This window comes from Prionailurus bengalensis, chromosome B3 (assembly GCF_016509475.1).
Source record: "Prionailurus bengalensis isolate Pbe53 chromosome B3, Fcat_Pben_1.1_paternal_pri, whole genome shotgun sequence".
NCBI lineage: Eukaryota > Metazoa > Chordata > Mammalia > Carnivora > Felidae > Prionailurus > Prionailurus bengalensis.
Genome location: NC_057355.1, coordinates 130050345 through 130072996, shown reverse-complemented (window position 1 = coordinate 130072996; position 22652 = coordinate 130050345). Strand labels below are relative to the sequence as shown.

Sequence of the window (22652 nt, the reverse complement as noted above, 5' to 3'; positions counted from 1 at the left end):
CTAATTTGAAGAGATATATGCACCATTTTGTTTATTACAACGCTGTTTACAATAGCCAAAAAATAGAAGCAGCCCAAATGTCCATTGAGAGCTGAATGGATAAAGACGATATGGTGTGTGTATATATACAGCCATAAAAAAAAGAATGAAATTTTGTCACTTGTAACAACATGGATGGAGCTAGAGAGTATAATGCTAAGAGAAATAAGTCAGTCAAAGAAAGCAAAATACCATGTCATTTCACTCCTATGTGGAATTTAAGAAACAAAACAAACAAAGGGGAAGAAAAGAGAGACAAACCAAGAAACAGACTCTTAACTACAGAGAACAAACAGATGGTTACCAGAGGGGAGGTGAGTAGGGGATGAGTGAGATAGGTGGAGGAGATTAAAAGTACCCTTATCTTGATGAGTACTGAGTAATGTACAGAATTGTTGAATCACGATATTGTACACCTGAAACTAACATAATATTGTATGTTAACTATACTGGATTCAAAATAAATAAAATAAAATAACATAAAATAAAATAAAATAAAATAGTATTCAAAGACCTGATATCTAGAGTAACCAATAAATTCAACTCTTTCTTTGACAAAAAAACTTTCACCTACAATCTATATCTGTATCTATATCTATATCTATATCTATATCTATATCTATATCTATATCATCTACCCAAATAACAAGAGCATATATATATATATATATATATATATATATATAGAGAGAGAGAGAGAGAGAGAGAAAGGGCTGGACCAAATGCAAATGATAGCTTAAGGGAACTTCTGTCTTGAAATCCACAATTTTAATCAGTTTAAATAAGTGTTCACGGTTCATGACGATCCCTGTCTCATTAGATGTCTGGACAATTAAATAAGACAGCACATAGGTATCAGGTAGCATAGAACCTAGCATACAGTAGATGCTATTATAGGCTAGCAATTACTAATATTGTTTTCTCTGTTCTAGAACTACACATATAGCTTTATAAACCCTAATGATATGTTTTCTTTCTGTAGCAGTTAAGCGGCTGTCTTTCTCAGCTTCAAATCCATCCCTCTATATTTTGTTTTGTGATTCCAGGAACAACTAATTCCACTTCTCCATTGCCAGCTGGCCTTTGTTAGGCTTTGCCAACAGGGGGCCCGAGACAGAAGCTGGAAAGTAAGAGGAGGAAAAAGGGGCACGTTCATAATCTGTGGTTCTTACCAGGGCCACCCTTGAAGTTCCTCTTTCCACTGGCATTGACAGTGGGTTCCAATAGCTATTTTACAGTTGTTTTTTTTTTTCACATCCTAAAAACAATCTCTTAGTGCCTTTCAGCTCTATCAGAACCAGTTAAACTAGGTTCTGACTTCAGGAGGTCCCTCCTCCTAATTTCTGATGTGCCAGCATCAGCCAACCAAGGTCCTTCTGCAGAGCTCTGTGTCCAAACTCCATCGCACCCTCTTCTAAGCTTCCAGATTTTAATAATACCATCCTCTTCCATTTGTTCCCTGAGCCCTAGGGATGGCAGTTGCTTCTCCCAGTAATTTGTGTGTGTGTGTGTGTGTGTGTGTGTGTGTGTGTAGTTTTATACCTTTATTTGATAATCAGCAATTCGTTCTTACTCACAGTAACATTCTGTAGATTTTTGAAGTGTGACAGGTATACAGGTAACCAACATATAGAGCTTGTTGGGTGAATCTTCATCCTCATTATGTTTTTTGGAGAACTGCACATGGATACGGTAGGGAACATTCCTTTCTCCTTTGGCCCAGACAGATTTGTGGAGCCTGGTGTCAATGCACACATCTGGAGTTCCCATTTCCTTCATAGCAACTATCCAGATCTCTTTGAGTGCCCGAGGGGCAACGCTTCTTGAAACCCACTCATGGGTGCGCTTGTGAACGATGATGGCGTGTTCTCTGGTCACTACCTCATTGATGGTAGAACTGCCCTTCTCGCGACCCTTCTTGCGGGAGCCATTCTCCCGGCCCGGGTTGGAAAGGAAGAGTAAGTGCTTTTATAAATCCATAATGTCTTCCTTTTGTGTTTCATTGCTGTAATGTCTGGTTGACAATTATGTATAACAAACAAATCCTTGTGTTAAGATAACTAGTGGTCTTGTTTGTTTGTTTTTTCTCTTGACAGGGACCTGTCTGATAAACTATCCCCCGTCCTGCCCAGAGCATGATGCCCTGATAGAAAATATTGTGCGGGCTGGTCAAGTCTTTTACTATGTGCAAACCAATTCTACGTAGTGCTCTATAAGGTTCCAGAACGTTAGAGTATTTTTTTTTAATTTTTTAACGTTTATTTATTATTGAGAGACAGAGAGAGACAGAGCATGAGCAGGGGAAGGGCAGAGAGAGGAGGAGACACAGAATCCGAAGCAGGTTCCAGGCTCTGAGCTGTCAGCACAGCTCGAACAGCAGGGCCTGAACTCACAAACCGCGAGATCATGACCCAAGCTGAAGTTGGACGCTCAACCGACTGAGCCACCCAGGCGCCCCAGAAATCAGAGTATTTAAAAATTACATCTGTTTTTCTAGTAATTTTAAAGTTCTCATCTTAAGATCTGATAAATTCTCTACCAGTTAGAACCTTTCAATATAAAGAAAAGTTATTTTGGGTTTATATTATCCAAGAATACTTTGGGTAGAGGAAAACCATGTATCCAGCTTAAAATTTGTCAAGAAAATAAAAGTGGTGGAATTTTTTTTTTAGAAAGCAAAAATTCATCTGAAGTTTAATATGGAATTTCTAAATGAATTTGTGGACTGTTAGTGATGTGGGATCATTTCTGTTTTATTTGGAACTTATCTTTCTTTCTCACTCCACACTCTTCCCCATTCAATCTGTAGTCACAATCTTTTCTCTTCTTTTTTTTAATGTTTATTTATTTTTGAGACAGAGAGAGACAGAGCATGAAGGTGGGGGGGGAGGGGGGGCGGGGGTGGTGGTCAGACAGAGGGAGACACAGAATCTGAAGCAGGCTCCAGGCTCTGAACTGTCAGCATAGAGCCCAACGCAGGGCTCGAACTCACGGAGTGTGAGATCATGACCTGAGCCGAAGTCGGATGCCTAACTGACTGAGCCACCCAGGCGCCCCATAATCTTTTTTCTTCTTAAACACATACCTGCACTGGGGCTTTGTGTTGTTAGAAACTAAAGACTTAATGCTAGTTGGGCAAGTATAAGAAAAGTAATGATTTCAGCATTGCAGGTAAAAGCATAGAAAATGTTGGAAGACATTAGGGAGGGGAAAATGGGGCAAAATTGACCCATTTTGAGAATGGTCTCAACACAATCAAATAAGCTTCTCTTCTCATAAAAGTGAAATAAAAACTTAAAACATAAGGGTTTAAGACTACCCTATGTGGTACACTAATTAGTTCATATTTGAATAGCTTTTGTACAGAATTAGTCTAAAATTCTCAAATAAATCTTACAAGCTGTGTCACCTATAAGATGGAAACGGGCTCTTCATGTTTCTTGACTAAAAGTAAATTAGGGATAGGCTGGAGATTTCCACTTTACTTGATCAGTTTGAGATGCGAACCTAATGTGACAAATATTTGAAAAACATTTAAAACTGAATCTAATGGAAAATACCACTGTTTTAAAGGGAAATGAGAGCTGTAATACCAATTACTTTGGTTAAAAAAAAGATTTGCACTTAGGTGGAAACCAACTAAAGTACGCTTGTAATGGGAACCAGAAATTCTTTCTTGTGTTATATCCCAGTTTTAATTTAGAGTCAAATTAATTAGTCAAACAACTACATGGCAGAGTATGTAAAGTCACATTCTGCACTTTCTATAGATACTAAATTACTATTTCTTGGGTCACTTCTGAATACCTTCACGGAGTGCTTGAGTTTACTACTTAGATTAATGATTTGGCCTTCCAAATCATTTACCCATTTACTAAACTGATTAGTATACTTATATGTTTCCTAGTATGGAGTAGATATTTACAGAGGTTCTTACAATTACCCTATTTTTTACTGATTAGATTTTGTAAGATAAACAGCACAGTCCAGTAAAAGTACAGAGCTTCTGGATTACAATCTGGGTTCAAGTCATGTTTCCCTCAAAAGAAAGTATATGGCAGACGTATTGGAGGTCTCAAGTGAGATAATTCTCTAGAATATAATCTTCATGAGCACAGAGATCTTTGCCCACAGTCTAACGCAAGAGCCTAGAACAATGCCTGGCACATAGCAGGTGCTGGGCAAATAGTTAAAAGTGAATGAATACATAATGGCTGTAAAACTACATTTAAAATCTAAAAAAATTTGGGGCGCCTGGGTGGCACAGTCGGTTAAGCGTCCGACTTCAGCCAGGTCATGATCTCGCGGTCCGTGAGTTCGAGCCCCGCGTCAGGCTCTGGGCTGATGGCTCAGAGCCTGGAGCCTGTTTCCGATTCTGTGTCTCCCTCTCTCTCTGCCCCTCCCCCGTTCATGCTCTGTCTCTCTCTGTCCCAAAAATAAATAAACGTTAAAAAAAAAATTTAAAAAAAAATCTAAAAAAATCTATTAAAATGTTATTGTCTCCTAATATACTATGATGGAGAATCTGTTATTGAGTGCTACTGAAGCAAGACAGATAATTCCCACCCTTTCTTACAAAATAAATCCTACCTTGGTTTTGCATCCTGAGAGGGTACAAGGAAGAAAGTGTTGAGGTGCAAACACTGCTTTCTCTAACTAAGCCAGAATAAAGTACAGAAAGGTAACGCGTGTGTGTGTTTGTGTTTGTCCATGTCTCCATGTTCAGACACGTGTGTTGCGAGTGTTTGTAAGTATGTGTTGCTTACTCTTTCGGTCTTAAGTCTCTCAGACAAAAGTGCGGCACTGTTTTGTGAGACTGTTAGTACTTATAGGACCAGCCAGATATATAGGACTTGATTTCGCTAAGTCTTAATTCAGCACTTTCCAAGACCACCTATCATTGAAAGTTTAAAACAGAGGGGGAAAAAAAATGGAAGGGAACAAAACTAAAAAAGATTTGTGCAATAGGTAGAACTGCTTCCTATAAATCCTGCGATAATAAAACAAATTACAAAATGAATTCACTTTGCCTTCTGTTTTTATGGCTTTGCCTTAACTGGGTCTTCTATCTTCTCAAGTTCTTACATGAGACACTGTATTTTGGGAACACCAAACTGCTCATCAGTCTATGAATCCTCCTTTGTACATTTTGCAAAAGGCTATATATTTTGTAAGTCTATGAGTGGGAGGTACTTCTTTCTTTATTTGATCTCTCTCTCTCTCTCATAACTCTATCTAGAAGCCTAATATGCTACTTTTCATCAAGTAGGCAGGCCGTGGTGAGGGATGACCTCTTCAGAGTCAGGCAGAACCTTCTGAAAACAGGTTTAACTCTTTCCTCTCAGGAGGTCTTATTTTAGGAGAAAGAATCAGGAATCAGCTGGAAAGACCTAGGATCTGAGTATGTCCAAGGATAGGGATCTAAGATGTGATCTAATCAGTAACCTATATAACCCTACATATTATTCTTGGATCTAGCCACCAGATTCAGGGAGCTTACTGGATGGAATTATAAAGGTTTACCTTAATCCTCATGAGTTTCCAGGTTTCATATTATGACCTTCCCTGCTAGCCCTGAGGCAAAATAGTCATCAAGGTCCAAAGTTTGCATTAAATTTGTTACTCATTGTCCTATTCTCAAGAGTGCCTAGTAGCCTCTGAAAGGGTCTAACATACCTCATGAAATGTATTCCATGTCTGAAAACATGAGGTTAATAGTTGCAAGAAAATGTGCCAAAGTTCTAACTGATGGTAGGAAGTAAGGCAGTAAAATAATACAATTTGGGGGAACCTGATAGAAAGGAGTGTGGCCCAGGACATTGCTAGTTTGATATCTCAGGTATTGTTAACACTCTAATCAATTGGTTATGTTCTTGCAATGGTCCCATGCAGCTCTAAAGGTAGGACGTTTTACACAAGACATTCAACACAAAGCCTAGCTAATTAAAAAATCACCACCAACGCCACCACAACCAACACAAGAGCCAACCCTCACCTTTTCCATCCCATCTACTCTTATACTCTGTCGTTTAATTTCTGAATGTCTAAAGTTATGCAGGATTCAGAGGCAGATGGGATTGAGAAGTGGGGGACCACTGTTAGAATCTTGGGAACATGGCACTCTAAGCATTACAGATCAAATTAGAGCTTTTTTTATCTTCAATATGTATTTAAAGAACCCCTTGCATTGGTATTGTCTTAATCTGTTTGGACTGTTATAACAAAATACCAGAGACTGGGTAGTTTAGAAATGGCAGAAATCTCTTTCTCGCATTTCTGAAGGCTGGAAAGTCCAAGATCCAGATGTCAGCCTGATCACTTTTTAGTGCAGCTGAAGCTCCTCCCAAGTGCCCCACCTCCCACTGCTGCCGTCTTTGGGGGGTAGGATTTCAACAGGTGAATTTTGGAGGGCCAAAATCATTCAGATCACCTGGTGGTTTAAGTATCATCTGGGGTCTTGACTAAGAATTCAGATGCCTGGCTGACAACAGATATTGATGGGATTTTAATTGGGGGGAGTTGGACTTTGTAACCTCCATTTTTAGTAAGTGCTCTGGTAATATGTTCACTAACATTAGGGGACCACTAATGAACGATTCACTGCCCTTAAGACCATGTCAGTAAATGAAGAAAGATCACTTGCTTCCCCGGGTCCCAGACCTTCTGCCACTTTGGATATAACAGCTGTATATTATCTTTCTCCTTTTTCATTTGTACTACCTGCCCCTTGGGATTTGCATAGGCACCCTTAGCCACGCCCTTCCAACAAGCTCATGACATCATGTGGTCAGTGTTTATGTGAGGCTTAAAGAATGTAATGATGAGAAAGTATGCTACTCACCTGAAATAAAGAAAAGAGGTCTGTAAGCTGACTAGGCTCACTCCCCACACCTGTTATCACCAGGGTTCATTTGGATACAAGGAAAAGCAACACATTCAAATGAGCTCAAGTCAAGAAAATGGAGCTGGTAGAAAGAAAAAGGGAGATAGAGTAGTTAGTAGATATCAGTCAGGGGCACCTGGGTGGCTTAGTCTGTTAAGCCTCTGACTCTTGATTTTGGCTCAGGTCATGACCTCAGGATCATGAGATCAAGCCCCACACGCTGGGTGTGGACACTACTTACGATTCTTTCTCTTCTTCTCTCTCTGCCCCTCTCCTGCTCTCTCTCTCTCTCTTAAAAAAAATATCAGTTGCAGTCTGTCACCTCCACTTTTCTGTCATAATTTTTGTGACTCTTACCATTTGTTTTCCCTTGTTCTAGGTCTTTGTTTTTGTCTCTCTATCCCCTCCTCTTAACTTCCACTGTGTCCATGTGTTTTTCTTCATGCAAGCCTTGGGACTATTTGGTCCACATGACCTTAATAACTCAAGTGTCCATCGATAAATGCAGATTAACTTTGGTGTCTCATGGTACACATCACTAGGAAGCTCTGACAGCTTCATTTGGACTCTGTCTAGACAAAACCCTTTGTACATTGACATCGGTCCATAAAAGTCTATTCAGCCAATGGATGGATTCTCTTGGCTACATATCTTTACTTCATCGTGTAGATTTATCCACAGAATCTTGGAGGACCTCTGTAGAGGGGACTGTACTTTGTATATATATTCTCTTTTTGTTCTGTGTGGAATTTATTGTTTTGGAGAAATGGATTAAAGATAATGACACAGTTCTCTGTTTCTTGGAGGAGAGCCGGACAAGTAAGCAAGAATCACATATTATTTTTGGTAGGCAAATATTTATAGGGGGAAAGAAACATAGAATTGATAGCATTTTGAAATATTAGCATATGATATTTCCCTGAAATTTCCTGATACACTTTCATTTAGGGTATATATGTTTAGCAGAAATACCAAAAAAACGAACAAGATCAAAACTCGTTTTTTATAATCAAAATAGACTTTAAAAAAATACTGTAGAGATAATAGGGGAAACAATTTTTTTATGTTTATTTATTTTTGTGTGAGAGAGAGACAGAACGTGAGCAAGGGAGGTGCAGACAGAGAGAAAGACACAGAATTCAGAGGAACCTCCAGACTCTGTGAGCTGTCGGCACAGAGCTGGATGCTGGGCTCGAACTCACCAACTGCTAGATCATGACCTGAGCCGAAGTCGGATGCTTAACCGACTTGAGCCACCCAAGTTCCCCAACAAGTTTTGTTTTTTATTTCAAGTTTCAAGTTTTTTAATATTATAAACCATGAGCGCAATCGACTGGGGTTTTAAGTAATTCGATTGGAGGTAGACATTCTCTCCTCTGTTTTTTTGTGATCACAAAGGAGACAAAATCTATGTGTGTAGGGAGTGAGGAAAGAAGTGAAATGAGATGGTTGTATGGATATCTGAGGAACGGCTCTAAATCCAGCTACATCGTCCCTCTCTGGACCACATCCCAGATTGCTGGTAAGGACCTAGAGCCAACAGACCATCCACAGACCAGTGCCTTCCTTTGTTGGGTGGAATGTGGGAGGCAGAAGCATGTTAGACATCATTTCCCCCATCTCCTGCCATGCCAGAGTGAGAAGGCATCAGCAGAGTAGAAAATGCAGCCTGCTCAATCTAGGCAGAGTTCTGGAATGGCCCCCAAGTTTCTGTTTACCACAAGACGGACAGAAAGCATCTAGAGGTTTCTTGTGGTATCCTAGTGTGCCGAGGGATATGAACATAACTGAGAAATGGCCAAAGGAGCTGTATATACTTCATGGTAATGATCCCAGGGACACCAAATAGTTCCTGAAATGACAACCAGTGATACAATGGTAAATCGAATGCCTTACTAGGAAGAGACAAGAGGGGCTCAGACTGGAAACCAGATGGAGTGATGCATACCTTAGTAGATACTGGATTTTGTAGGTGGGACTGGGAAAAAGACCTGGAAACTGAGTAAAACCCATGAAATTTGGATCAACACAGAGAAGTAAAAGCAAAAGCAAAATCTGGGCTGAAGTGGGTTTACCAGAAACTGACTTAAGATTGGGATCCTGATAACAGGAGAAGCAAAGATTCCAGACAGAAACTAATAGAAAAGATTTTAAACAGTTACATTCTTGGAACACCTGAACTTGTGGCTTGGGAGGTTCATGTCCAACACGCATGTCTCATCCTAAACCAGCTTCCCTTTAAACAGAGAGCATTTGCTCTCTTTTATCAGGGGTGACTCATCACATTTCTCTGACAAATGGTACATATTTGATAATCTCCTGCACATGGCCCCACGGTAACTAAAATCATGGTAATTGGAGAGAACCTATGTTTCTTTCCAGCTTAGTTATTTAAGAGGATTATAAATTTTTTTTATATAATAATTCTGATTGCACATCACAAGTTATTGTAAACAGCTGTTTTAATATCTTAGCCTCTGAGCCTTCAGTGCTGACTCCCACATTACCTTCGATCCACACGTCTACAATTTAGTCTGATGGGATCAGCAGTGATTAAAAGAAAAAAAATGCTTGCCCTTTCTTCCTTTGATGGCCATCTCTTCTCATTTGGATTAATTTTAGCCACAACTAGAATACACCTGCCAGATCAGATTCATGTGCTAGCTACTTCACCTCAACATTGTACAATGCTGCATCAATGTTGAAACTCTATAACAAGACTTCAAACATCTCACCCTCACCCCATTCCACCAAACTCACAAAAGCGAGGAGGAGAATGCCACACCCTATTCTTGGTAATCATGTCCAGACCGGACCTTGCAGGGCCAGGAGGATACGATGAGAATGGAAAACAAATGGAGTCCAAATTTCTAAAGCGTAGTGTACAAAGCATGGAGAGGGAAAGAAAGCGTGTGCTCCATACCATTCTTTCTCCCTGTTAGCCCTGCCAGACATTCCCTTTGTTCTCCTTTCTATCTCACTGAGATTAAAGTGCTGATCTCCCCTTTTTGAAAATGATGTCACTTTTTTTTTCCTTGCCTTGGCAGAGAGCAAGTTCATTACAAATCTGCTGTGTGACTGATGGCTTTGAAGAGATAAGGCAGAGGGGGGAAACACATTTGGGAAAGGTATGAAGCTCCAGAGACAGGTTGACAATTATACTGGCAGGAAGAGAGATGACAAAGGATAAGGAGAAACAGAGGCTGGGTGTAAATATCTCCCATATTCTCATTTACAGCCACTGACAAATGGTTTTTATTTCCCTCATAGTTTTATCCCCAAACAAGGCCATGGACTAAAATTCATCGTGTGCTTTTCCTGACGAGATGCCTACCCTTTTTGACGACATTATTTCAGTCAAGCCCTCATGGACGTATTTGATGTTCAGAGTGGGGAAGACATTTCCTCCTGCCATCAAAAAAGGGAAAATATTTGGTACTGAATCTGATTCGCTATAATTGCTCCTCATTGGACTGCGTGGCAGCTTATATAAGAAGCACATTAGATGTAAAACCAGGTTGAAAGCATAATACACATTCTAATGCCATTTACGTGGTTCAAAATTATTAGTGACGGATGCAGAGCTTGGGAATTTAAAGGTATTTCATCCCCCAGGTCCAATCACAGTGGAGGCATTGGTTTTACAAGTGGTTGCAAAGGCCAAGTTTTGAAGTGTAAACATCTGGTAATTAAACGTGCGCGCACCCGGCCCCTAATGTTGACAGCATCTTGTGAAAACAACGCTGTCATCTTTATGTCTCTGATTGGATTTCAGCTCTCCGAGAGTCCTCATTGGGGCACCTGGGTGGCTCAGTCTGTTGAGCGTCCAACTCTTGATTTCTGGTCAGGTCACAATCCCAGGGTTATGGGACAGAGCTCTGAGCTCAGCATGGAGCCTGCTTTAGATTCTCTCTCTCTCTCTCTCTCTCTCTCTCACTCTACTCCTCCCCCCACTCCTGCTCTCTCTGTGTCTGAAATGAAATGAAATGAGATGAAATGAAATGAGATAATGAAATGAAACGAAATGAAATGAAATGAAATGAAATGAAATGAAATAAAAACTTTCTTTTAAAAAGTCCTCACCTTTCTCATGGATGGATATTTTTGTACAGATCAAAAGACTTTTTTTTTACTGTATTTCTGAGTGGGGGTTGGAGGTGGGACATTGTAGAGAAGTAAGTGGTGGCAAATGAGCTGGACAGGGGGCTACTGAGACCAATGTTGGCCAGGCCAGAGCACATATGACAAGGCAGGATTTATTTTTTCGCTCTTCTGTGGATTTTCTGTTCCCTGTTGTCGCTGTCACTCACCACCAGCTTTTGCTTCACATGTCTAAGTACTAATAGAAATACGTGTGATTACACTTTGCATGTTTACGGAGGCTGGAAGGTATGTGACAGGTGTGATTTCCATTCTCCACCCCTCATGCCTGCAACATATTCCATATCAAACGCACATTTTTTTAAGTTTATTTATTTATTTTGAAGCCTGGAACCTGCTTTAGATTCTGTGTCTCTCTCCCTCCTTCTCTGTCCCTTCCCTGCTCGTGCTCTCTCTCTCTCTCTCAAAAATAAACATTAATTTTTTAAATTATTTATTTATTTTGAAAGAGAGATCACAAGTGGGGAAGGGCAAAGAAAGGGAGAGAATCCCAAGTAGGCTCTGCACTGTCAGTGCAGAACCCAATGCCCGATAAAGGGCTCGAACTCACCAACCTTGAGATCGTGATCTGAGCCAAAATTAAGACTTGGACGCTTAACTGACTAAACCACATAGGTGCCCCTCAAACACACATTAAAAAATATATGTATATACATTATATATATACATATACAATGTATATATATTTTTATATACATATATATGTATATATATTTATATACACGTTATAATGTATATATATTTATATACATTATAATGTATATATATTTATATATACATATATGTACATAAACACACATATATGTATATATATGTTGTATATACATATATATGTACAGACACACATATATATGTATATACATCATACATATACATATACATATATACATGTGCATATATATATGTATACATATATACATGTGTGTGTGTATATATATATGTATATATATATATATAGTTTCCCCCTTGGTTTTGAAGAAACCCTTCCCGAAAGTAGATGCTATGTTGTGATTCCACTGTTCCTACCCCATCCCCAATATCTTCACTGGCTCCCCATTAACTACAAGATAAAATCCCAGACACATAGGATTCTACCCCCTGGTTTTTTCCAATCCAAACATTTCCATTTGATGTTCATTTGATTCTTAATGAATATCCGTTCCTGAATACGCTTGTTTGTTTCACCTCTTTGCTCATACTTTTTCCTCTGACTGGGATGCCCTCCTGACTCTTCCGCATCTAATGAATATCTCCATTTGCCTCCAGTCTGAGCACAACTATGACCTCTTCCGTGAAGTCCATTATTATTCAGGAAAATTGATCCCTCTTTCCTTCTGGCCACACTTTACCTTCCACTTGTACTTTGAACTTAACATATTTATTCTATTAAAAGAATTTTCCATGTCATAATCCAGGTGGTAGGGTATACCCAGAAAATATAAACATGGCTAGTCAAAAGTTAGTGCTCACTTTATTAATGTTTAGTGAATAAATGAATGCATAGAACATGGTGTTTAAATGCCAGTGAAAAATTTCAGGGCTGTATATCTGCTCTTTTAGTTTCTTACTTAAGGATGGATCCCTGTCCTTAGAAAATAAAAAAAACCAAGAAGGCTTGGAATTAATAAAAATCAATACAAGATAAATAAAAACTATTTTAAAAGGGCTCAGATAGGAAAGTGGTGTGAAATGCAATGGCTTGTGATAACAGCAGTATTTTTCTGTGTCAATAATTTCTTTTTATTTATTGTTCATGAATATTATGACTCATGGTGCGTGAGGAAAGTGTCCTTCAGAACGTTTTACCCAGTTTTCTGGTTCTGTTTGTAAACAAAGATAAAATAAGTTAAAGCAAAGTAAAAATGGTAATGAAAACGTCTTTGATGTAACCGAATGCGTGCATCACTCCAGATTTGGAAAAGACTACCTGTCTGATATTTTAGAAAATCTTATCTAACTTGGGAATCTCTTTGTGTTGTTGGTGTTTGATGTTGTTGTCTTGGCTTTGTTATTGTTGTTGCTGGTTTTTTGTTTTGTTTTGTTTTGTTTTTTGCCAGTAGTTGGTGGTACTGCTAGTTCAGGTTTGAGTCTCAGGCTGATTGTAGTTGAAAGTGAGTGCTTCCATGAAGCTGATGTCTTGCACTTGGCAGGTGCATTATTATCTCCACGGGGATGAGGTGAATGCCAGGAGGGTGCATGCTGTAGAATATGTTAGCATACATATATTTTTACATTTCACATTTTTCTCATTCACTCAAGTACTTAGCCTATCCACATGTTTTAGGACTTTCTGACTCTCTGAGCTCATCTTATAATAGTGCCAGAATCAGCAGACCCATGGCTAGGGTTACATGTGGAATAGCAGAAATCAAGGGCTCCCTAAAGTCTTGGAAAATTAAAGAATTAATGGAAATTCTCAGAATAGTGCTGGAGCAATGATAATTATTTGGTGATCCCAGTGCCAGAATAACTTAAGGATTTAATATAGGCTATATATTTTAATAGATAGTATGTCCTTTAACACCATCCCTTCTGAGCGGTAGAAGGAATCAAAATTCTCATTTGAGGTCTATTAAATGGCTTCAGAGTATAGAAGCAAGGTGGAAAAATATTTAGGGCTAGGGAGTACAGACTCTAATTTAAACAATGATCCTGCATGTTACTGCATTTCATCACACAATCTTTAATCAATGGCTGTCATAAAGTTTAAACAAGATTAATAATGGCAAAGACTTTGTTTTTTCTTTTTTATATTAGCACAGCATTCGTTAACAGCAAGATGGTTGGCGGGAGTTGGGTACTTTATAAATGGGAGAACCAAGTTACAAAACAGATCCAGAAACAAAGGATTCAAACACAAGTTGTTTATTTGGAACGTGGTCCTGGAAATACTGCATATTGACATGAGCAAGTAGAACAAGCAAAAGAAGGTCGGGGAAAACCAAGAAAACGTGTGTTATAAAGAAAACTCCCAACAAGGTGGATGGCAATTTAGCCCTGACAGGATTCCCTAGGAGTCAATGCATCATGTGACGCTCAGAGTCGTCCCAATCGAGGGTCCAGGCGGCCATTGCTACCTAGCACCTACTCCTGTCAGTCACTGGATGAAAGCTGATCTGGGGACTTTCCTCTCCTGGTACCGCCATAGACAGAATGGGTACCTGTGGCGGGACAAGAGACAAAGACGCTGGAAGTTGGGAGTTGCTTTGTGGGTTCTGACATGTGAGACCCAAGGGCATGTGGGTCTGGTTTTGTCAACCTTGCTTCCATCTGCTGACAACATTCATTCGATCAGAAATGGGTCTGTAAATACCAATTTCTACTGTAATAATGGGTGAAACCCCCTCTAAGAAGGCACGTTCCCAACAGGGCTTCTAGCAACATCCATAACAATGTCATCATTATCATTTCTTTTTTTTTTTTTTTTTTAATTTTTTTTTCAACGTTTATTTATTTTTTTGGGACAGAGAGAGACAGAGCATGAACGGGGGAGGGGCAGAGAGAGAGGGAGACACAGAATTGGAAACTGGCTCCAGGCTCTGAGCTATCAGCCCAGAGCCCGACGTGGGGCTCGAACTCACGGACCGCGAGATCGTGACCTGGCTGAAGTCGGACGCTTAACCGACTGCGCCACCCAGGCGCCCCTATTATCATTTCTTAAGCAATTCATGGATGGCTCAAGAGTTATAATAACAAGACCATGGTGAAATACTGTGGAAGACACCATAATCATGGCCAACACCCAACAAAGAGAAATAGCATTCACATAGCCCTCCTAAAAATCCATCAATTATAATGTAATTATTGTAAGTCTTATGATTCATGTTGATGAAAATATAATAGGTATTGAATAATACATATTTGTGGAGTAAATTATTAATATTTTTGTTGTTATTTACTATTCCGATTTTGCTTACAAAATCACATGATGCAGCTTTTATTCTAGAAAGAGTACGTACACTTCCTAGGCCAAGCTGGGATTTCTTTATCTGAATTTACCTGGAGATTGACCAGCAAGTATATATTTGGACTCTGTGATATTGGTAAAGATGTTTATAGGTATGCTATATCATCACTTATATCATAATGGGTTCTTTAAATTTCAGTGATGTTCTGATGAAATTTCTTGGCCAGAGCCTTTTTCTAAGATCATTTTCTACATCAACTTGTAGTCAGTTAGGAGGTGGTATTTAAGACTGCTATGAATGTCACAGAGCAAACAAGACAATGCATTTGCCAAGTAATTCTGTGAAAATCAGTATGAAGAGAGGAGTCCTGGCTCATTAGTGCAAGCAGGAACTTCCCCATGAAGTTGCTGATTTTACCGGAAAATTTTAATCTAACCACTCGCAGACCAAATTGATGTTAGATGCTTATCAATACGTTGCACAATTTTCGTTTCTCTTGGTCTTGCTTTTCATCTCTTTCATATTTATATTGTTATATATGCACTTTTGTGAGTCGTATCAGAACATTGTTTAGAAGGAAATAATTGATCCCAGAGCTTATCATGGCAAATTTAGATATTCAAAGATGCTCATGAGAGAGCAAGTCTCTTCCTCTGTGAACTGTATTTTCTTATCTTTTAAAGATAAATACCCAGCCAATAAATTCAAAAAAGGGATTACCCTTTTTACGGTGAGGGAAAGTGCTTGTCCTAATCACACAATCCATTTATTTTTAAAACACAGGCTATGGTGGCTCAGTCAGTTGAGCATCTGACTCTTGATTTAGGTCATTGTGGCAGCTTGTGGGTTCGAGCCTGGAGTCAGGCTTCTCACTGACAGTGCAGAGCCTGCTTGGGGTTCTCTCTCTCTCTCTCTCTCTCTCTCTCTTCCCCTTCCCCATTCGTGTGCATGTGCTCTTTCTATCTTTCTCTCAAAATAAATGAATAAACAAATAAATAAATGATAAAATAAAATAAACCACAATCTACACATACGGTTTCACACTGGTTTTTTGAGCAGCTCTCCCTTCCTGTTCTTGTATAGATTTGTTACAAAATGATGTTCGCTTCCTCATCCAATGAGAGATGGTTGTTTTTACTTGATTGCTTTTGTAACAGGAGAGTAAAGGAAAAGATGAAGTCCAGTCCGCTCAGAGGTTTCTTTGGTTTTGTATTGTTGTTGTTGTTGTTCTGAAATTCCTCTGGTGTCACGAAAGGAAATGTTTGATATGTGTCTATGATTGTAGTCTGGAGACTAGGTTCCCAAGGGAGCTGTGCATTCAATTGGCCCATTTCTATCTCCGAGTGGCAAAGAGAAATGACTCAGGTGAGGGCACGGGTATCAGTTCTCGACTCTTTTAAGTCTCCACCGACAACAAACACGCATGGGAACAATCAAGCAAACATCAGCACCATTCTGAACGTCAAGATTGGATAGAAACCAAATTCATTGTACTTCCATGAAGCAGTCACTTGACAAATCCATCTTTCTGATTGGGAATTTTTACTGCATTGAAGGGAAAAATTAACTTCCTATGTCCACTATATCAAGGACCTGGATGCCCAATGAAATCTTAAAAGCAAACAAACAGACACACAAAACCATTTGTTTATTTATCCATTTGTTCTCTGCATAAACGGATGGATTGGGGCGTTCAGATTTTGAACATGAATTTAAGAAGTTCCATCTGTAGAATCATGTATTTCAGAGAGAAGCCTTCATTTCTCTTCGATTCATATTCCCCAAATCTGTCACATATGGAAAGTTTCATTTTTCAGTGGAATTCTTATTATCAAAGACAGCTTTTCTGAGGAAAGCAACACTTTTTTTTTTAGACAAAGCCAATTTGTTTGCATATAAAATATGATGTGAAAATTAATATTGTACTGTGTTTGCAACACTGTGAAAATACTGGAATTTTATTTTGACTAATTATACATCTTAACTTACATGTAATGAAACGTTTAGCTGAGACATATTCTTGCTGTGCACTTTCTTTTAAAGTAGAGGTGTGAGTTTTTCTATCTTGGCTGTGTTCCAATTTGTGCAATAAAATTACATTTTCTTTTTAAAAAGTCCTCTGCTTTGAAACTACTTCCATTTTCTTATCTAGAGTTAGTATTTATTGAAGAGATGGTTGCAGATCACAATAAGATGATATGGGCCACATGGGCTGTAGAATTCTTTGAAATTAAAAAAAAATGGTTATTTTATATATTTTGAAAGTTACAAACTTACAGCCTTGTAGGCTAATATGTCCTGAGGACTTTTTCTGTATGGACCTCTAGCTAAGAATGGTTTCTACAATTTAGATGATTGATAATAAAAGAATGTTTCATGACATAAAAATTCCATGAAATTCTATTTTCACTGTCCATAAGTAAGATTTTATGGGAACACAGTTGTGCTCATTTATGTACACATTGTTTACAACTTTTGTGCTATAACACAAAACGATTGAATAATTACAACAGAGGCCATGTGGCCAGTAAAACCTAAAATGTGAACTTTTTGGCTCTTCACAGAAAAAAAATGGTCAATCCTGATCTCTCTCTCTCTCTCCTATATATATATAGGTGTACATGGATCATATACGTATAGATCTATCATAGATTTATCAACGTTTTTATTTATTTTTGGGACAGAGAGAGACAGAGCATGAACGGGGGAGGGGCAGAGAGAGAGGGAGACACAGAATCGGAAACAGGCTCCAGGCTCCGAGCCATCAGCCCAGAGCCTGATGCAGGGCTCGAACTCGCGGACCGCGAGATCATGACCTGGCTAAAGTCGAACGCTTAACCGACTGCGCCACCCAGGCACCCTATCATAGATTTATCTATCACTTATCTATGATCTGTCATGGATCTATGATCTATCCTAGATTATCTAAATCTATCTATGATCTCTCTATCACAGTTCTAATAACTGTGGTCTATGTATCTACATTCTATCTGCAGACATCTAGCTATCTATACCTACATATCTATGATCTATTATAGATCAATCTATACCTATACATCCATGACTTATCTATGATGCATTTATATCTCTGCCTATAATGCATCTATTTACATCTATATCTCTGTATCTATAGAAGAAAACCAGAGAGAGAAGGATTAACCATTTAATAAAAAATTTGTAACTGCCCTTTAATATAAAATGTGTTTGGACATGTTTATATTAGTATGGAGAACGAAACTTATAGCAATTACTATTCTTGATGTAATTTACACTTGGTGTAAATTACATGCTAAATATTTATTTAGCAGACAGGAGGCTCCATTGTGTTTCCTCATGAACACATCACTAGCCCATCCTCGTTTAGGTAGATCTATGCTTCCAGGCAAAGACGTGGTTTACACCGTCAGCCAGACTCTGAAGTTTAAATGAACTCCTTTTCCACATGCCGTTTTTCTAGCTCTCACACAGCCTCACACAGCCTCATAAAAAGCTTTAAATTTACTACATTTCTAAAAGGATACAGTTTGTGCAGTAGGTAACTGTCACATTCTATATAGACATTGGTGAAATATATTCACACAGCAAATCAGCTATTCCTCTCCTTTGACCAGAAATGGAAAATTATTTGATCACATAAAAACTTTCTGATTTTATTTTATATTTTCATCGCTGAAAATATAAAGTGGACTGGAGACCTGGGTATTTGTTTCTTTTAAAATGACCTTCCACTAATTCTAATGGCAAAATAGCAAATATTTATGCAGAGAGGACGATTCTTGTTTGTTTCATGGTGATAGCCTCTTTCTGAACTAGGAAAACCACACAGAATGGATGTTTTGGGTTCTTATCCTATGTGCCTAGGAAGTGCTATTTGGGGAATAATCCTGGAAACGTATTTCACACTTTATTTTGTGTGTGGTATGGACTAATATTAAATTGGCCAGAGGCAGATATTTTGGATATTATTTTTTCTAAATAACTGTCACTCAAGACTTGTACTTAAGAATACTTGATATAAGTGGATGGTATTTTACAACTGTAATGAATAAGCAAACACACTTAGTTTTCAAAAATAATTCTTACTAGATAATTCAGGCTAATATCAAGATGATCTGGTTAGTGAAGACATTAACTATCTTTAATGATTTAAAATTTTTAATATTTATTTATTTCTGAGAGAGAGATTGACCGAGTGTGAGTGGAGGTGGGGCAGAGAGAGGGAGACATCAAATCCGAAGCAGGCTCCAGGTCCTGACCTGTCAGCATAGAGCCTGATGTGGGGCTTGAACTCAGAAACTGTGAGATCACGACCTGAGCCAAAGTCAGACACTCAACAGACTGAACCAGCCAGGAACCCCTCCTCTAATGATTTTAAATACAATGGTGTTACAGACTTTTAAAAGTCTGCTAAAATAAATAGCTTTCGTTTCTTATTCTGAGATCGCCTTGCAGGTAGGCTAATATGATAATAAGGACCCTGAAATCGTTATTTGCTCTGTGTGCTCTTAATTATCATTTTCCTGTGTTGAATGAACCGAAGATAAAGATCAACCTTTTAGATCTGAAGGTGAAGTGTAATCTTTGGGAACGTTGGGAAGAGGCATAAAAGGAAATGGGGGGATTTACATTTCAGAACATTGCCCGATCCTGGGGACACAGAAGCTAAAGCCAAGGCCAGGAAGACACGGTGGACCTTGCTGCCATCCTGCTAGAATCATCCTTCCCCTGCAGATGGTCTGTTCAGCTAATCCCATTTGGGGCCCAGCTATTTCCTGTCTGTACCCACAAACACTTCAGAACCATCTTTATTTGAACACGGCAACATTGAGGCTTGTCTGCAGGCTACCTAGTTCTCTACTGGGGAGGGACTTTGTCCAAAGTTGGACAGGCTTGTGGCACCTGGGTGTCTCCGTCGGTTGAGTGTCTGACTTTGACCCAGGTCATGATCTCATGGTTCGTGAGTTCGAGCCCTGCCTCGGGCTCTGTGCTGACAGCTCAGAGCCTGAAACCTGCTTTGGATTCTGTGTCTCCCTCTCTCTCTGCCCCCCCACCTGCTCACGCTGTCTCTCTCTGTCTTTCAAAAATAAATAAATGTAAAAAAATAAATACAATAAATAGAATTAATCTTAAAAAAGTGTGTTTTTAGGAGAAAAAGTATTATTTGATTTCTCACAGTATGTGATATCTTGAACGTCCTGTTAAACTTAAAAGGTATTTGCTTTTGTCTTTCAAAAACACCTGCTTAAGAAAAGAGTAACTGCAAAAAGAGGTAAAAATGTTGATTTAAATATATGTGACAAAGATTGCCTCTTTCAACCCCTTGGATGCATATACATGTGAACAGTAGATTTGTTTTTCTTACCAGATTCTATGCATAGATTAAAAAAAAAGAGCCCCTAAACATTGTTCTCATTAAGTTTTAGACACACATAAGTTATACCTACATTTTCTGTTGTAAACTGTGAGAATGAATCCATCATGTGACCATATATACAACAGCTAGGTTCTTATCCAAAAATGCTTTGGGATTATAAAGCAGTTTTCAATCCCAACTTGTGTTTGACTAACAAAATCTTTGGGTTGGTTAGGGCTCAAACCACCACTGACTTCTAAGATAAATTAGTTTCATTTTTATTTTTATTACTGTATTGCCAGCTTCTCTTCCAAATTACATTTTTAATAAACTTGATCTATAGCCATTTTGAAGGGTGAAAGCCCATAAACACATCTTTCTGTTTTAATTGCCCTTATAAAGCATTTACTCAAAAGAGCAGTTTTTCTTCCCAATTGTGTTACCAGTTTTTACAAGTGAATCTGCCAGCCTCTCAAGATTAACTGAGTTCAGCGGTGAAAATGACTCATATGTTGTGGGACATTAAGATATTCACACTTAAATTTGGACTAAAAAAAAAAAATGATTGCTTTTTCAGGGAGGCTGTGGGATAACCACAGTAACGTTAATATTCTTATTTCTTTATAGTAACATGTATATTATATTCTACCAATCATGACCCCATTGTCAGATTGATGCTGTCTATAACTTTCAGGTAAAGAATCACACCTTTTGTCATACAGCAACAGGCCTGAGCAAGTTTTCTACTCTTATTAATGCATATACTCCTCCCCAGGTGATCTCATCCGGAGTCATGAACTTACACTGATCTCAGTGCTCACGACTCCCATGTGTTGATCCCCACCCTGATTGGCCCATGGGTGCTGGTATATGTAGCCCCCTGCCTCTTCTCCTTGAATGTCTAACTGGCACTTGAACTCAGCATGTCCAGCTTGGAACTCCTGAGCCCAATGGCATCCTTTCTTCCCCATCTTAGTCCACAGACCCAACATTTAATATTCAGACCCCAAACCTTGGAGGAATCTTTGACTCCTTTTTATCTCTCCCTTCTTCTTCATGTAATCCATTAATGATTCTGGTGGATGCTATTTTCACTGTACAAGCAGGTACACACAGAATCTGACCATGTCAGAGTATCTATTCTGTTAACACTTGGACTGAGCCACAGACTTCTTTCACCTGGACTGAAATACACTACCAACAGATTTCCCTGCCTCCAGTCAGTTCCCCAAATACCATTTGGGGTGACATTTGATAATGTACATTAGACAATTTCACTCTCTTACTCAAAAGTTGTCAATGGTCTCCATCATGCTCAAAATGAAATTGAAGCACCGTGTGCTATCAATGCCTACATGAACAAATAGCTATTTCTTGTTCCTCACCTTCTTCCTTCCTCCTCCTTATTACATTGCTCTGTGCACGATGACCGTCATGCCTTTTGAAAGTAACCCAAACCCATTGTTGTCTTGGGCTGGCTGTGTACAGTATGGGGTCCCCCAGTAGGCAAACAGGACACAGCTGGAAGCCACAGCATTCCTTTTGTGGATTTTGGGTGTGTGGGGTGCAAGGGGGGGGTAAGTGCGGGTCCAGATGGAGGGGCAGGAAGAGGATGGACTGGAATTCCTTGAGCATCATGGGAAGCTCAGAGGATGGCAGCATCCTCTGCTGCCTGGGCCACTCCTCCCACATGCAGCCTGGTCTCTCAGGATCTTGGGATTTCTACGGAACTGGTAAGGGGGTTTGGGGATGAAAAAGTCCTGAGTGCTCCAGGTACAGAAGTCTCCTTATCCCAGGAGTCTGGCTCATGCCAACTATCAAGCAAACCCCAATCCTCACGGATGCCCTTCTCCCTCTCAGCTTCTGTTCTTTTCTGTCTGGAACACTCTTCCCAAGGTTTTTGGTTCATGTAATTTCTTACTTCATGTTTCAACTCCAATATCAACTTCCTGTGGAGGACTCTTTTCTTTAATATAGCACTTTTATTGCATCTTAGCATTTTACAATCTTACCCTTCTAAATTTTTTCTACGCAGTTCTTATCACTCTCTGACCTCTTATCATATTCATTTATTTTTCCATTTTTTTAATTTATTTTTTGCCTGTATCAATAGAATGTCAGCTCCATGGAAGAGGGGAGGTAGTCTTTTTTCCCCAATGTACTTGTTGATCTTTTGAAAGAAGAAATTAATCCCCTTCATGTTCAAATACTTGATTCCACTACCATGAAGATGGCCGCTAAATACCAGGTGTGGAAATATAAATTAAACCTAAGCACTTTAATACAAGGCCCAAGATGGCAAATGTAC

General features: G+C 39.0%; 1 pseudogene; it reads right to left on the bottom strand.

The window, feature by feature from the left end:
• Positions 1–1583: 1583 nt before the first annotated feature.
• LOC122468115 lies at positions 1584–21315 on the bottom strand (annotated as a pseudogene).
• Positions 21316–22652: the final 1337 nt, after the last annotated feature.